The sequence below is a fragment of the Pocillopora verrucosa genome, chromosome 9 (assembly GCF_036669915.1).
Source record: "Pocillopora verrucosa isolate sample1 chromosome 9, ASM3666991v2, whole genome shotgun sequence".
In the NCBI taxonomy this organism is placed as follows: Eukaryota; Metazoa; Cnidaria; class Anthozoa; order Scleractinia; family Pocilloporidae; genus Pocillopora; species Pocillopora verrucosa.
Window position 1 is genome coordinate 1 of NC_089320.1, and position 10,410 is coordinate 10,410.

The following is a 10,410-nucleotide window of genomic DNA, read 5'->3' on the forward strand; positions in this document are numbered from 1 at the left end:
AAAGGGTCATTCATTTCTTGAATTCAATCTAAGAGAAGAACCTATTCATAGGGTAAAAGCTAAAGTTTGTGCTCAAGCCAATTGGTCCACCCAGCTGTAGCTTAACCTGGGTTACCATGTCGCATGGAAGCAACAAGGAGCATTACTTCCCAGCCCTGGATGGGATACTAGTCCATCACAAGGTCCATTAGGTTTTTCACCTAACAATCAGCCTGCTTACCCATTGAATACTCTTGGGTAGGGGAAGGGGCATTGTCGAGAGCAAAGTGTTTTTGCCCAAAAAAACACAATGCATCGACCTGGACCAGGTGCTCAAACCCAGATCCTCTCAACCCAGAGTCTAGTGCACGCAACCATAAACCATGAGGGGGTGGGGGATCCATGTCAATTTTTATTTTAGGGAAGTATGGGTACCACAAGTGATATATGCCAAAACCCTGAGGCCACCTGTCTTTTATAGTTTCTTTGAAATCAAAGAATGGATTGTCAGAAAAATGTCTTAGTTATCAAATTGCTTGGCCAGAAAGAGGCTCTAAAACTTTCCAACTGTTTGTAATTCCTGGATAGTAAGTTGGCTTCCTCGTGAGAGAAAAGATGCCTGCCTGACACGATGCTCCCTCATTCCATTTATACTTGCTTTACCACAGATAACGTCTCAGACTGGAAATAAAAGTGTTTTATTGCCTATGAACCAGTTTGGGCCATTGGCACTGGAGTTACGGCCACACCTCAACAGGTGATGAAATGTGAACCGTCTAGTATGGTGTGAAGGTGGGAACTGTCGAAACTATGTTCTGTAATTGTGAAGGACGTAATAGCTGCTATGTTATACACCTCCTATTACAGGTGTCAGTAATTCTTGGCATTTTTAGTATGGGCTAACTAACGGGCGGTGTGGACGAAAAATTGAAGGTCTGAATAGACCGAATTGTGTTGGAAACCTTACCTTTTTTTTCCACGGGATATTGGTTTAGAATTAAGAATTTGTAACTTGATAACTCATAGGGGGGTGGGGGGGGCGGCTCAGAAAGTCCCATCATCAACTGAGAGTTTGGCTTACTGATAACGTTTCAGCTGCTGTCGCAGTATTTCACCTAGAATTATTTATGGAGGTAGGCTTTCTAAATTTTTTATTGACACCGTACACAAAACATGCGAATAATTTTCTTGTTAAGAAAAGACCCCAGGAGAAAGAAATCCTTTCAACTCATAATTGGATAAGTTATACTGCAATGAATCTTGATGTTGTCACGTGTTTTTGCTTGGTCAATAGTCTATAAAGCCCTTTGTAACCTATCAGTCCTAAAGCCACGGTCTATTTCTACCAGTGCCTTGTAATTCTATGTATGATCCTGTAGAAACAAATGTTTAAATAGTAAGCAGGCGTTTTTTGGGTCAAATCTGCGAGTTTTCCGTGTTGGACCTTACATCTCTGAGGTCCTGCGTCTATATGAATTAGACGTAGGACCTCAGAGACTGTCCAACACCCCCCCCCCGGAAACCTCGTTTGCCGTGTGCAGCAATGCGCTTGATGTTTTGCTCGTTACAACATTAGGCGTAATGTTTGCAACAGTATTTCTCTCTCAAGAGCTATCAATGAAATATGTTAAAACTGTTAATTGAAACGAAACTTTTTTTTTGATGGAACGAAACTGCGGTGATTTAAAATGAAAGGTCCGGACTCGAAACCTCAAAAATGTCGGCGAGTATGGTGGTTGTGTGGTGTGTTTTGCGCTGAAGAAGATATAGCCTGGTTGCTCAAATGTTTTATTTGTGTCAATATTTGCACAGGTTCCGTGAACGCCAAGAATTGTAAAGAACTGGCTAAGGAAGGTGATGTAGATGGTTTCCTTGTTGGAGGAGCCTCTCTTAAGCCTGAGTTTGTTCAGATCATTAATGCTAGGTTGTGAGAAAACGTAGGTTTAGTTTGTAGAATTTACGCTCGAAGAAATGTGGTGTTAAAACTGAAAATTATAGTCTCTGGGAATAATAAAAATTGAGAGTGTTTCATTTATATCGTGCCAATCAGATCTGATTACTTGCCTTGGGGTAAAATTTTCAAATAAATGCAATTTAGGACTTGAAGATAAAGGAACACATCTGCAATTCAAAACTAACTTACAAAGAGCCTAAGCAACGCCATTTTTGAGAACCATAACGACTTGGGTGATTGACATTTTTACTGTTTTTCAAATAGCAAACAGACTTAAAAGTCTATGCTTCCGGCATGAGATGTACCAGTGAAGGTTTTAGAAAAACACCAACTTGTACTTTTGAAAAAGTTATTCTGAACATGGCTGATAAGGCAATCATTGTCTGAACCGTTCTCTCTCAGGATTCAAAGTTAATTCTCCTGACTAAAGATCAAACATTTCTTTACCTGAGAGTTTTAAGAATTTGTTGTCCTAACAAAATGTGCATCTTTTATTTTATATTTTTCTCAATCCTCATGACCTATCTGCTTGACCTCGTTGCCTTAAACATAGGAAGAATTTATGTGCTGATCAGGCATGGAAGTCAACACTGGTTAGTCTCGTGATAAAGATTTCAATTCAAGATTTTGAACCACAGCATTTCGTTTTTATCAATTATGCCGCTTTCTACGGAAATTTTTGCAGTTCCAGAAATGCGTGAAACAACCAGAAGGGATGACATTTATTTCCCCTTGGCCTCTTTGTGTTCATTCGCATACTTAATATGCAAATCCGTTCTTTTGTTGTCATTTATTGAATATGCGCCGCGTGGTTATAAAACAAACAAATACAAAGCTTCGAGCAGATCAGCGACTACTCTTCACAGAATCTTTCGCTTAGTCGCCGGTTTAGAATGAAACATGGCTTCGCCAGTGAGTAATATCGACCACATTTTCAGTAAAGAGGCAACACTGTCCTATTTGTTTGGAGGAGTATGTTGAACCAAAGGTTTTACCTTGCCTTCACAACATTTGTAAGAAATGTCTGAAAGAACTGCTACATCACCATACGCTGAGTTTTCGCTGTCCAATCTGTCGTGCTGTTTGTCCGATTCCTGACCGCGGAGTTGATGGTTTTCCAACAAATGATTATTTAGCGCGTTTAATTCGAGATTCGCCAGCCAAGAAAGTTATTCAAGAGATCAGGAAAGCAATGAAAGACTGCAGTGAAAAACTTGTAATCGTGCGGAAAATCTATGAGGAGGCTCGCACCGATATGGAACAACAAGGAGAACTAATCAAGCGCAAGATTCGCGAAGATTTTGAGAATCTCGTCGAAGTTCTGCGAAAGCAAGAAGAAGCCTTGTGCGCTGAAGTCGATAATTTAGTCGAGAAAGAAGAGAAGAAACATCCGGCGTGTTTTCTCACCTTGCAAACAGAGACGTTATTGACTCATATCGCGGGTTCCTTGAAATTACGAGATGCGTTTAGACGTAGCAAACGATAAAGAGCATTTGTTAAACAGAATCAGAGATGCAAATGTAGCGTGTACCAAGTTGAGCCATTTGCATTCCGCCGCTGAGACAGAAAAGACGAAAAATTCGTTCGAATTTATGGGAAACAAAGAAGTTCTTCAGTGTGTTAGTGGAAACATGTTTGGAAGTGTAGGCTTGAAGGGACAATTAACATCTTCAAACACGTTAATCAGTTCACCTGACTCGGATGACTTGGGGAGCCTAGAGGTTCTTAAACCTGGCACAAGGTTTCATTCTCTTAATATACCACAGCCCTTGAAACGAAAGTTCCAGCCATTTGCAGTGGCAATAAACGATGAAGGTCATATCGCACTTAGTGATCAAGGAAATCACGCTGTGTTAATATACACCAAACAAGGAGAATTTGTGGCTTGTGTTGGTAGACGGGGATCAAAAGACGGAAACCTTGAGTCGCCAACTGGTGTAACATTTCTAACCAGGCATTTGATCGCCGTTGCTGATGGGTGTTTGTTTGGTAATCCAGCGCGGATTCAAGTATTGATAGCTCGGGTAGATTCACACGCTGTCTCGTTAAATTGACTTCTAACTCTCATTGGTTCACGCGCCTCACTACCGTGAACGAAGAGCAAATTTTGGTCACGTGCACACCTGTAATGCAGGGCCACGAGTCATGTATTAAGGTGTTCAACACTAGCGGAGAGGAACTCCTTTGTTTTGGGACAAGCCTCTCAGGAAAACTACTGCATCCTTCAAAAGCTGTTGCACTCAACAACGAGTTTTTCGTGTCAGATGTTGACAAGAAGAACAATCGTTGCATGGTAAGTGTTTTTGACCACGAAGGCAAGTACCTGAGGGCATTTGGTGAATGTATGCTGAAAAAAAGATCCAAACGAACGCGCCTTCTATCCGCTTGTGATTGCATTAGATGCAGCAGATAGCAAAGTGCTTGCATACAGTGGGCTGTACAAGCTGGTTCGTTGTTATATGCCTAATGGTTCTTTGGAGTCTTACTACAGTACACTGTCTGGAATCACGGACATGGCTGTTACTGATGATGGCAGAGTGTTTGTGGTTTGTGGAGGAAGTGGTGAATTCCCTCACAGTGTTCAGCTTATATTCCACTACTAAAGACAAGTGTGAAGCGCAAATGATGTTGTTGCTTGTGTAAAGGAATTTACTTCACACATTTCGCCTTTTATTTTCAATTTTTGGTTTTCCTGATAACCTTTTAACATCCTATGCCTTTTGAGTGGTATCTGTGAATACCAAGCGTACACGTACAGAAAAGCGGAGAATTTTTTTTCTATCAAATAAAAACTTGCTCACGAAGAGATTTTAGCAAAAGGGACTAAAGAGAAAGTGCGGTTACGACTTAAACGCATTTTTAACTTGAACCGCTGAAATGATTCGTTTTGAATTGAGTAAACACGAGTGTAAGAAATCCTGCATTTTTTGTTTTTAAGCCTATAAGGTTGCTTATCCATGCAATATTTGGGTGTTTAACAAAACTGCATTCTGATCCATCTTCACTTGAGCTATAGGGTTCAACTATAAGTTGATGCTAGGAAAAGTTTCAAGAAGGCTTACGACTAACAGTGGATTTACATTCATTTCATGCAAATCACTCAAAACGATACCTCAAGGTCCACTGAGTGTCTGTAATCGAGGCCTAAGTAGTGTACTTGTTGAATATCCGGCTCTTATGTATGTACGTTTCAGATTCCAGTTACTTTATTAAGTTCGGCACGTGCAAACAATCAACAGCGTAGGTTAAAAACATTCAGTTAAGTTGAAGATATTTTTCAGTTATATTATGAGCTCGAGATTTCTATACTTATGGTGCGATTTTTTATAAGAAGATAGCGAGTGGGTAAGCCAATCGGATCGCAGAATATATGATAGAACGCTTGTAGATTTATACTAAATCAGTAGATGTATTTGACAGGAAGGAACTACATCGACTACGTTTATTTAAAGGATACTTGGCCTATTTTACAAAAGTTATCTTTAACGGCCACATTTGGAGCGTTTTTTTTTTTAAGATAACCTATCCAAAACAACTTATGGGAATTTTTATGCAAGGAAAATATTTTATATTTTGACGAATCGCTACAGAAATTGATATTATGTAGGATTCTGTTTCACATAATTATTTTAAAACGTTCTTTTGCAAATATTTCATACAAGAAAACGTGTGTTTTTAACATTGTAGTATTTACTGTTTATCCTGTATAAAATGTTAAAAAGCTTATTGTCTTACAGTACAATTTACAATGATAATAGGACCGAGTGGCGTTTGATGCGGTCTGTAATCATACGAGTGATAAACGAAATCGGACGACCGCGAAGGGGGAGTCCGATTAGATAATTACGAGAATGATTATCAACAGAATTGGACGACACGAAGTCCGGTTAACAATTAATCAAAACTATGACAAAATCTGAGAAAGAAACCAGACATAATTTGTACGTTTTCATAAAAATAAAAATAACAACTCGGCGCGCGTACATGACGTGTTCTGTTCACTTACAGGCATGACGTGTTAACTGTCCTATTACACTGTCTAATCATAACCATTACAATTTCTTCAAATGTGATTGGTGCATGAGCTGCTTCATTTTTCACTAATCATGCTGTAGAGTTGTAATCGGACAGTGTAATTGGACAGTTGGCTATAATCGGACACCTGTAATTGGATAGTTGAAGCAGCCAATCATACTTAGTCCTTTCATTCAATTCCACCAATCACAGAATTGATCACAATAACCATAGCAACAACAACTTATCCTAAAAAAATTGTGGAATTTTCAAAGTTGAGGAATTTTTTACGTAGACATTGTCTCTACCGCACTCATTTGTCCTAAATGTATTTTTTGTTTTCGGAAATTGTGACAGTTATGACTAATTTTGTGTTGCCCAATTCTGTCTGTAATCATACTCGTTAATGATAAATCGGACCCCACTTCGCGGTCGTTCGATTTGTTTATCATTCGTATGATTGCAGACCGAATTGGACTCTACTTGTTCCTATTACCATTATTCATTCATGCATGACTCGTGCACTGTCCTGTTACTGCTCAAATTGAGCTGGTGATAGCCAAACACGTTCGAGATTTTGCTATAGTTTTTATGGACAAAATCTCTGCCCAACCACCAATAAAGATGCTTTAAATATCCGATCACTAAATCAGCGCAGTGATCCAGCAATGCAGCTCCAATGGTCCTTAAGGAGCAATCGTGCGACGAGCCGCCATGTTTTGCATGTTGTCGTGTGCTATGTTCGCACCCAGGTTTCGCGCGGTCAAGAAACCCTATGAAGCCTCCTTAAGGTGATTCTTTAATTTGCATCGTCAATTATCTGGCTTCGTGCAGGCTCTTCGCTCTATCTTTTTATCCCTTCCATGAACTTTTTTTCAATTTCTCCAATTTAAAGGGAATAATTTGTACACCAAAATTATGCTGTAAAAATATAGGTCGCCGTGCTTGTTCACGACCATCGTACCTCTTTACTTGGTCCATTTATTGGAAAAAAAAAAAAATACCGCGTTACTCGGAATGCGCGCTCGCTTATTCGCCTGATTACGTTACTTTTGTGCACAGTACAGGATGCACAGTGGATCACCTCAATATGAGCTGTTATAGTCTTAAAAAGGGTAAGTCATCAAAAGAGCCAAGAAGCCTATTCAACCGAAGCATATCCCTGTTTTTGTAGTTTGAAGAGATGAGAAGTAGTACTTTCTCAGCATAGGATACCACTCTACTTCAAGATTACTGTTTCGAAGGGCTTCAAGAAGACAAATGGGTACTGGCTAACTAGCAAGAGAGTAGAACCTTATCCTTCTCATAGCATAGGCATAGGATTAAGCTCAGAATTAGGCTTAATTTTAGGACTTGAGGTTAGGGTTAGGGTTAGGGATGGGATTTAGATTTAGGTTTTTGGCTTGAGGTTAAGACCTCAAGCCAAAAACCTAAATCTAAATCCCGTCCCTAACCCTAACCTCAAGCCCTAAAATTAACCTCAAGCCCCTAAAATTAAGCCTAATTCTGAGCTTAATCCTATGCCCAACCCCCACCTAACGTTTAACCTAACCCCACCCTGATTTCTAAAGAAACTCTGGTGCCGTGTCGGTGGGAGAGTATAACAGGATAATTTAGTATCATCAACTGAGTTGATAACGTAAATTGGCCATTGATAACTTTTTTGTAGCACCTCAACAAAAATCCAGCAAATACAGCGCCGAGATAATTTTTCATGAGTAGCGGAGGGGGTAGGGGAAAGCTACTGATAGACAAAATAAATCATGACTGTCGTGAACGATAACAAAATATTTTATTCAAAGTCTTTTTCCTAAAATCAATTCATGTCCCTACAAAGCATCTTCTATGTCTTCTAGTGCAATCCTAAGGATGTCAAGTTTGCGATGTACCTACCGAAAAAGGAAAAATGTTAGCTGTTATGAAGAGAACACAACGCAACAGTCCAAAGAAATTATCATAATTACAAGCATACAATATGCTGCGTTTGGAACCAATTTTCTGTTTCTTTCGAGATAAGCACGAGCAGAGCATTACTCTGCTTCTCAAAGCTATTTCACACTAACGCCTGTAGAGTCACCAGTGGCAGTAGTGCAATCTTGGATGTCTGCATTCGCCTCTTAGTCCTCCTTACAGGTCTTGGTGATAAAATGCAATCCTTTTAAATATCCTGTCCCGTCAACATGAGTACTACCCTCCTTTAAACTTCTTTCATATTTTGCTTCTTAATTGTTTGTCTTGTTCCATCAGTGGACCTTTGAAATACAAGGAATGCAAGAAATAAAAAAAGACATTAGAATCAAATGTTATGTACTAAAGTTCTCCTCATTTCAATCTCTGATTACTTTTTGCAGGCTATAAATCAAAGGCCACTGTGGACGTAATACTCCCAACAAGTCAAACAAAAGTCACTACCTTTCTTCATATTTCATTACTGCGAAGGTCGCTTTCATATTCATTTTTATATCGTTCTTGTTGAAACATTTAATGAAAACAGACTTGTTCTCACAATCTCTCCCTTTGGAGTAGGTTCTCCAGCCGGGCTACTTCCAAGGTTTTATACGGATTTGAGCAATAGAGGAGTTTAAGGGAAAATGACCACACCCATAATCCTCCTGAATTCCACACATTCCATAACAGCTACCACTACCCTTCCCCCCAAACCTTTTTCGGAAACTAGAAGAAGTAGCAACTTAAAGTGATGGTAAAATGAATCCGATAACGAAAATATATTTTTGAAATTAATTTACTTGGAAACTGTCTAAATTTGGCTAAATTAGCCTCCAGGCCAAAGTGTGAACAGCCATTGTTATAGCGTGTTACCATACATGACCCCCAAAGTATTTTTTGCGGCAAAACATTCTGTCCCCTGAATTTCAATCTCATAGGCATCAACTGATTTCTGTTTCACGTGGTGATCCTCGCTATCTGTCTGCATTTAAACGTCACGGCGTTTATTAAATATTTCGTGATTCGCGTGCGGCGTTTACACGAGGGCGGCGTTTATTCAAAATCCAATTTATTTCTTGCAAACAATGGTGTGGTAACTGACCTTTTTAATTTGAAAAAACACAGACATGTTATAGTACCTGTATAAGAAGTCATTTTTTTATATTGTTCTCAACTCCACAATTTGCATATTAATTCTACTGTAATACATAACGTGAATGAGACCAGATGTCGGATATGCTTTCTCAACATCAGAACTGGTATATTCAAAGAAATTTGTGTCTGGGTCATTCAAAATTTCCAACTGCGATCGAAGCAGTGATCGCTTTTTTTTTTTAGTCTATTATTCTAATAAACCCTGCATCATGGTGTGGCGTCTATTCAAGGCCAGCGTTTATTAATATTTCTGTTCCAAAATTCAGCGTTTATTCGAATAAATACGATGTAGAAGGATTTCCAGCACAGAGAAAAGCCGCAACATCACACGAGGAAAAAATGCGATATTTTCCACGTGTGATTGATATCGCCAATCAGCTTCTGAGACGTCTCTCGCCTTTCGTGCTACTCGGTTAGGTTTATGAATGAACGGCAAAGCCTTTACCAAGCCCAATATTACATGGTTGTTTGTCGGAATTTCCTCGGATTATGGTTGCTAAAACACTGAAAAATCCTTATCGCTTACAGAGAGTGACGTTCCAACTTTCCTAGAAGGGGAAGAAAATCAAAATGCGACCAGAAAAACCGAAAGTTACGTATTCAGTGGCTTAAGTAATGGCAATTCTCGCAACTAAGAACAAAAATCGACTGCTGAAAGATTTGCCACAGGCTGATTTTGTACGATTTTTTAATTTTGTAAATTGAAAATTACGTCCATTGGTTTTGTAATGTTTCAACGAATGTTTATTCGGGGATTGTCGTTCCTTTTATTTTCATCCGTTAATAACGTCGACTTTCCTCGTCAGCAAAGGGCTATTGTGCTTATATAATAAACAAAATAATAGACGGTTGCTTGTAGATATGGAATTTCTCTTCTCGTGTTTAACTCGACATCACACTCGTTCGCTGCGCTCACTCGTGAGCTATCGAGTTGAACACTCGAAAAGAAATTCCATATCTACGCGCGCACTTGAATTATTCTTTATTTATGAACGACGAGTTACTTACTCTTTCATTATGACCTTTATAAAACCCATTTCCAGGTTGTCTTTAGCCTAAGTGTACCCGTACCCTCCCCTCCCCCCCGCAAGGAGAGGGGAGCAGAAGAAAGGGTACGGCTACACGTAGGCTCGGATGCCTTTGAAATCACGAAATTGATACAGTTTTAATAAACTGGACCATAACAAACTTTTCCTACAGTTTAATAATCCCAGAACACAACGAGGCTTTTGATTCTTAATTTCTATTGGTCTCCTAAGTAACTAGTACACATTACCTACTTTAAATTCACCAGTCAACTGTTCGCTAAATTAAAAATATATATATATTGGCAACCATTGATTTACAGAGAACAGCTTTAT

General features: G+C 39.2%; 1 pseudogene; it reads left to right on the top strand.

Moving 5' to 3' along the window:
* The first annotated feature begins 2,833 nt into the window (after positions 1-2,833).
* LOC136283390 (tripartite motif-containing protein 2-like) lies at positions 2,834-5,154 on the top strand (annotated as a pseudogene).
* The last annotated feature ends 5,256 nt before the right edge of the window (positions 5,155-10,410 follow it).